At 40.9% G+C, this 7,389-nt stretch overlaps 1 long non-coding RNA gene across 1 annotated transcript; it reads left to right on the top strand.

Moving 5' to 3' along the window:
• Positions 1 to 232: 232 nt before the first annotated feature.
• On the top strand, positions 233 to 3,996 carry LOC108900246 (uncharacterized). The gene is made up of 4 exons (XR_007810990.1): positions 233 to 443; positions 670 to 776; positions 3,761 to 3,864; positions 3,973 to 3,996. It is a non-coding gene; the product is annotated as an uncharacterized LOC108900246 (long non-coding RNA).
• The last annotated feature ends 3,393 nt before the right edge of the window (positions 3,997 to 7,389 follow it).

Raw genomic sequence — 7,389 nt, forward strand, 5'->3', positions numbered from 1 at the left:
CATCATCAACCTTCACTTCCACTGATCCAAAACAAGGCAGCGCCCCCTGCTGGTCGGAGTGTCGACAGAAATAACAAAGACACACAGAGAAGTTCATTTAGTTCCAGTCTTTTCAGCTGCTTTAAAGCTCAGTAATAAGTTTGTCTGAAGTCACACACTGGATCCTCATTGGTCGTCTCATCAGCAGGGGGCGCTGTAACCTCATCAGTCATTCAGTCAGTCAGTAAAAACACAGAGAGGACTGATTGAAAACCTCTCCCTCATCTAACAGACTGTTAAACCCTCCTCTTCTGCTCTGTGGTGAGAGTTCTCTCACAGTCAGAGTTGAATCCACTGCAGATTGTCTATGGTTGTGGACTGACTGACTTGTTTTAATGTTGGAGGACAGCTCTTCCATTGACTGCCAGCACCGTCCCTGGGCTGTTTGTGAATGATGGACAAAGGTTTGGAGGATAAACTGCATTTTCTAACAGAGCAGCTTCACTCACTTATTTCACACCATCTTTCTTTACACACAACTTTAGTTTATTGTCGTCTAAATCAACTGTTTGATTCCTTTTCATCAACTTTCATCTTTTAGTCTTTAGTTTTCTTTGGAAGGTTGAATGAAAGCAGCTGTTTTAACATCTGGAAACCTGCTCTCTGCTCTTCCTGCTCTGTGTGTTGAAGGTGTCTGAAATGGTTAAATCACATTCAGCAGCTTGAAGAAGAATTGTACAACAAGTTTGGACTTGTAATGTTTTATCTCCAGGTATCTGGGAGGAACATTAAATGCAGTAAGTCTCTACTCTGCTTTCACTTCTGAATATCATTTTTCTGCTCCCTAAGAGGTGACAAATCAAAACTAATTATTAATGTTGAAGTTAGAGATGGTGAATAACTAATTTAACTCATTACACTGTGAATGTTGATGGTGATTATGAAGATCACTGTGTGAATTAAAAGGTCATCAAACTCATATTTATAAAGGGCTGATTAACAGCCTGTTGTTTCAGCTGCAGCTTCCTTGTCTTCAGTCAGCTCCTTTAAGACAAACTGAAAAATAATAGTGTGCAGATAAATAACCTGATTAATATCTGAAGCCCTAACCAGTAAATCAGTTCAGTCAGCCCAGGTGTAACTGTCATATCCACCTTCATGTCTCTGTTCTGTCTCTCAGTCCAGAGCTGCCTCTCAGTCACTATTCGTACTTTGTGTTACACAGTTAAAAAGGTACTGTCCTAATTAATTGATCACATTTTTAAACAAACATTAGTTGGACTCCAGGTACTCTACTCTGCAATCCAAGCGAGGTGCTGAATCAAAACTAATAATTAATGTTGAAGTTAGATACAATAAAAAACTAATTTCACTTATTACATTGTGCATGTTGATGGTGATTTTGAAGAGTGTGAACACTGAGGTGTCCTGTGTTTTCATGGAGAGCTGCATCTTACCGTGCAGCTTCCAGAGCGGAGCTGATCCAGTCATCCACTGGATTCAGGAGACAGCAGGAAACCTTTATGTCCACTCCTTCCACAACGAAGACCAGCCTGTAGACCAGAACCAGAACTTCATAAACAGAACATCACTGTACAAGGACCAGATCTCCAGATCTCCACGTTGTCAAAATCACAACAAAGTTCCTCTTTTTGGCAGCTCCAGTTGACAAAGTCGACCTTGAGCGTGTAGAAACCACGATCACCTTCACACGATCTGACAACAGATGATCTGCGTTTTCAGCGTCTGTCCAGCAGAGGGCGCTGTAACCTGATCAGTCATTCAGTCAGTCAGTAAACACAGAGAGGACTGACTGGAAAACTCCTCACTGTTACTGTTTGTGACTTTATCAACTTTATTGTTCTCATTTTGTTCTTACTTTATCTGTAAAGTGAACTTCTCTCTGAGCTCTGACAACTGAAGATCCTCATTTTCAATCCACTGTCTCTAACCTACATGTTTCAATAAACACAAATAATCTCCATTCTCTGTGATGATAAATAAAACATGGATTTGAAGTCATTTGAGTGTGATCTCTCTCTGAGCTTAAAGATGTGATGGGACAGTCTGAAATCCTGATGATAGCGCCACATCTGGCACAGATCCTTATTCTCAGTGTGAAAACGGAGAACGAAACAAAAACAGCGCGAGATATGTGGACCGTTTCTTCGTGTGATTCACTACAGGTCCCTACATTTTATTAAGCTGATGAGTTCACTTTCACATTGAACACAGTAAGTACTTTACATTATTATTATTATTTTTACATTAATAGCCTGAAAGCAGAGTAGAAGTGGAAATAAGTAAAATACAGGAAGCTCACAACTGTACTGTAATATAGCACTGGAGTAAATGTACTCAGTAACTTTACTCTACTGCAGCCGGTACAGCTGAATGCTGAAGACAGAGATGGTAAATAACTAATTAAAATTACACTGTGAATGTTGGTGGTTATCATGAAGATCTCTGTGTAAATAATCAGACAGTCAGACTTCAGACTGTTTTGGTTGCGTTGGATACTTCCTGGTCTCTGATATTCTGCCTGGCACTCGAACACACACACCTCAAAAAGACTTCTGAACCCGCATTGTGCCGTTTTTCTAATGTGTGTGTGTGTGTGTGTGTGTGTGTATATTAGTTAATAAATACCCGTTTGCGCACAGTTTGCATTGTCTGCATATAAATATGCAAAAAAGTAAATTTAAAAAACTAAATGTCAGGTAGTGAGATTGTGCTGCGCTTTGGTTTTTCCACCGCAGGAGGGAGCTGTGACTCACTCACTGTCAGTCAATTGAGGAAGTCATCAGACATGTGGTAAACAAAGTATAAATGTGTCTCTAATTTTAGTTGTAGTTTTATACCGATATTGAGGGAACTTACTGTTTGGGAAGAAGGTCCATTTTATTTATTCAGCTGTTCAGCAGCTCATAATGTTCTGATGAGGAACTGATAGTGATGTAGGAATATGATCCAGTTCTTTTGTCCCAAGTATTCGTTACACGTTATACAATTAATGAATAATGTGGTAAGTCAGTGCATCCCCATACATCTGAATGCATTAGCCATAAAATATCAGCATTCTCTTATTGTCTGTTATCACTGAAACACTTATACCTTCTATGGAGAGGCACTGAGACAAATACAATGCATTCGGAAAGTTTTCACACCCCTTCAATTTTTGCAAATTTACTGGAAAGGAAAAACTGAAATATCACACTCGACATTGATATATTAGCTCAGGTTCCTTCCAACTGTCTGCAGAGCTCTGAGACTGGATTGTGTTGAGTGCAACACTAAGTCATAAAAAAAGTACCTAAAGGACTTTCACACTGTGAGAAACAACTGTCTGATGAATCCAAGATTTACCTGTTTGGCTTCAGTTTTTAGCATCAAGCACTGGAATGAAGTATTACAAACTATGGAAAAGGTAAAGGGGTCTGAATACTTTCTGAATACACTGTATTGAGGTGAGAGAGGAGCCATGCAGCCTCAGGATGCACATTTTGTTCAGTGGTATTGAAAATGTCCTTCTGCATGTGAGGATTTCATTCAGAGGGACTGGAGCTGCTTAACATTGTCAGAAGACTTTACTGAAATACACTGCAGGTACAAATAGACACTGCTCTGAGTGTATCATTCATAAACTGTCATGTAGCACATGGGTACACTGCAAAATGTCCTTTTCTGTACGTCTCTGTAGTGTGTAGATAAATGACCTGATTAATGTGCACCAGTAAAACCAGTTCAGCCAGACTATGTTCATGACTGTTCTGTCTCTCAGTGCAGAGCTACACAGGAAGTCTAACAGGAGGATGACCAGGGACCAGTTCACCCTGTTGTTGGAGGTCATGACCTTTCTGTGGATGTTAACTCTTTCCAGAGGAGGTGAGTGAGGCGTTCACTGTCTGATCTTATTCAGTCAGGATAGAAATGATGTTCAAACTGGAGCTGCTGCATTCAATGTTTCATCAAGCTTTACCTGATGTGTTGCAGACACTGAGGTGTCCTGTGTTTTTCATGGAGAGCTGCATCTTACCGTGCAGCTTCCAGAGCAGAGCTGATCCAGTCATCCACTGGATTCAGGAGACAGAACAATACCTTCTAGTCCACTACTATCGCAACAAAGACCAGCTCGGACAACCAGACTTCAGAAACAGAACATCTCTGTTCAAGGACCAGATCTCCAGAGGAAACGCCTCACTCCAGCTGACAGGGGTGGAGGTTCAGGACCAGGGCAGATACAGATGTCACACCAGAACCATCAGAAGAGAGGAGTCGTCATTTATCAACCTGAAAGTGGACGGTATGAGAGACACACAGGAAATACAGGAAAGAAATGAATAAGAAAAACACTAGAACACATTTGTTTTGCAGTGCTTTTCTGAATACTTAGTTTTCCATTTGTATAAACAGACAAACTGTGACTGTCAGATGTCAGTGATACAAATTAATATATTTCCAATCATGTAATACTTCTCTGATGGGTGTTTTTCAAAGTCTTCCAGAAGGTACTTCCACAACTTGTGCAGAAGTCAGCAGCTCGTCTACTGTCACTGTGTAATGCACAATGCAAAACAAAAAACAGTACTTAACATTCTTTTTGAGGAAATTTAATTTCCTCTTCTTTTTGCAGAGAGAGTCCACTAAATGTTCAAAACCTGCTGAGTTTGTAATAAGGACTTTCTTATATACATACTATAGTTTCCACTTCCTATGAGTAAAAAACAGTCATTCAAAGCTGAGACATTCATGTCAAAAATGCATCTTTTTTTCTTGCAGCTCCAGTCAGTAAAGTCAACATGGAGCAGGTAGGAAACAGGATCATCTGCAGCTCAGAGGGGATCTACCCTGAACCTGATCTCACCTGGTTCACCAGTCCTCCATCCAACCTGACCCTCCAGAACCAAACCAGCATCCAGCAGACTGAGCAGCAGCTCTACAACATCAGTAGTTCTCTGATACTTTCAGACAGTGAAACTGATCTGATCTACATCTGCACCATCAGCACTCGAAAAAACTGGAGGAGAGTCACTTTGTTTATACCAAGTAAGTGTTTTTAAAAAGACTCTGGAACTTTATTAAATGAATGTGGTGGATCAGGCAAGTAAATCATGAGGGAATATACAGCTGTGAAGTCAGTGATGCTGAGGAGACTCTGATAACCAACACCTTTCTGAGGAGAGAGAGAAAAGTCAAGGTGAGGCAGCATTAAGTTAGGAACTCTTAGTCTATATGAGCAACTACTGTTATTATCTGTAATATCTGTATGAGCTGCAAACATCCAAACATCAGAAACACCATCATGATGCATTCAGGGACACTTCAACTCACTCACTCTCTTTCTGTTTCAGAGGATTCAACCAATGTTGGAGCCATTATAGGTGGAGTGATGGTTGGAGCCATTTTGGTCGTAGCAGCAGCAGCAGTAGTTGTCCTGGTGCTGTGCTGTAAAAGAAAAGTAAAACTAGAAATAGTATTGACAGATGTTCGTACAGACGTGCGAACAGCCCACAAACATGATGCCTCATATGCAGTCCTGAGCTGTGACTGTATTAAATGAGTGTGAACATGGAGACATTCTCCAACCTCTCCACTGGACTCTGAAGGATTAACTGATCCTCCATCAGTGTCTCAGCAAACGATGGCCTCTCCTGTTTGGTTTCATCTTCACAGAACAAAGAGAGAAAAACCAGATCAGACCAGGATGAAGTTTGTATCTGAGGCTCTGCACTACACTGCAGGAACACACTGGTTTGTCTGTGAAAAGCTCAACATATGAAACCAGACAAAGCTCCAGACTCCTCCTCATCCTCATCCTCTGCTGCAGCTCCACCACATGATGAGGAGACTCCTCCAACTCAAGACAAAAGAACACTAGCACACACAGCACAACATAACAGCACTGAGAATAAGTAACTAATGGTGTCAGAACTGTAACCACATGTCTCTCAATGTGAGGGAAGTTTAGAAATGTTTGTTTGCTCAGAACCTGGGTGACAGAGACACAGGGTGATAACTTATAATAAAATAATAAAATAATAAATAGAAATGTCATTTTCTGGAGCTTCTGTAAAAGTCTATGATATAATAAGGAGAGATTTGTATTTGTGTTTTGCTTGCTCTTATGGTAACTGTCTCATCATGTTTATATGCTGATCTTTCTCTTATTGATTTATCTGTTTTCTCCTGCAGCTCATGCTCTGATTCTACATGTTGACCTGATTTCACTACAGTTTCTTACAGTTGTTTCAGCTGCTCTAAAGCTCACTGACACTGAAAGAAAACTGACACTAGATTATTTTTGACAGTCCCTTCCTGTCTGATTAAGTTTTGGTGTGTGTGAGGGATCCACACAGTGCAGATGACACTACAGAGAATGAGCAGGCTCAGCTGTGTCCTGTCTGTTCTGTTGCTGCTGACTCTCACAACAGGAGGTAAGTGAACTTTAAGTGATTGAAATAGAGGCTGTCTGCTGCTTGGTGTATACAGGAGTCACAGTTAATGTGAGGCCACGTGTTCAACACTTGTTGATACTGAGCATAGTCATCTAGGACTACCAATTCTAACTTGATTATATTCAGGGTTATAAGTGATTCAACAGACCAGCTCTTAAAGAGGCTCTCAGTGGAACCTCTCTGTATTTTTCTCCAAATATAAAGTCAAGAGGAGGCTGAGGATGGATTCAGATTCTTTCAGTGGATTAATCTAGTCACAGTCCTCAAAGATGCAGAAGCTACAATCTCTCTCAGCAAAAATGCTGAGCCTGCACTGAAAAATGCAACTGTAACTGGCAGAAAATAGACATATATGTGTCATGTCATCTGTGTGTAAAACGTTAAACAGTCGACCACATCCACTGAGAGCGTTTGGAAAAGCTAAACATCCAGTGGACCACAAAATCCTGTCAAGCTGTTTCCTAACGCTCTTTATTCATTTCAGCCCAGACTTCCCTCTTTCATAACTTATCTTACTCTGGTCTTAATTCATTGATGGTGCTTTTATACTTTTTGAAGTTGTTTCACCTTAATGCTTCTCTTCAGGCTGCAGAGATGTTTCTAATGTTTAGTTTACTCTCTTTGATAAAGATGAAGTGGATATTTTCCTGTATTGAACCTTAACATGAAGCTCTTTACCTGATGTGTTGCAGACACTGAGGTGTCCTGTGTTTTCATGGAGAGCTGCATCTTACCGTGCAGCTTCCAGAGCGGAGCTGATCCAGTCATCACTGGTTTCAGGTGACAGCAGGACACCTTCCTGTCCACTCCTACTACCGCAACAAAGACCAGTTTGGACTCCAGGACCAGTTCTTCAGAAACAGAACATCTCTGTTCAAGGACCAGATCTCCAGAGGAAACGCCTCACTCCAGCTGACAGGGGTGGAGGTTCAGGACCAGGGCAGATACAGATGCT

The sequence above is a fragment of the Lates calcarifer genome, unplaced genomic scaffold (assembly GCF_001640805.2).
Source record: "Lates calcarifer isolate ASB-BC8 unplaced genomic scaffold, TLL_Latcal_v3 _unitig_4525_quiver_3201, whole genome shotgun sequence".
Classification (NCBI taxonomy): Eukaryota; Metazoa; Chordata; class Actinopteri; family Centropomidae; genus Lates; species Lates calcarifer.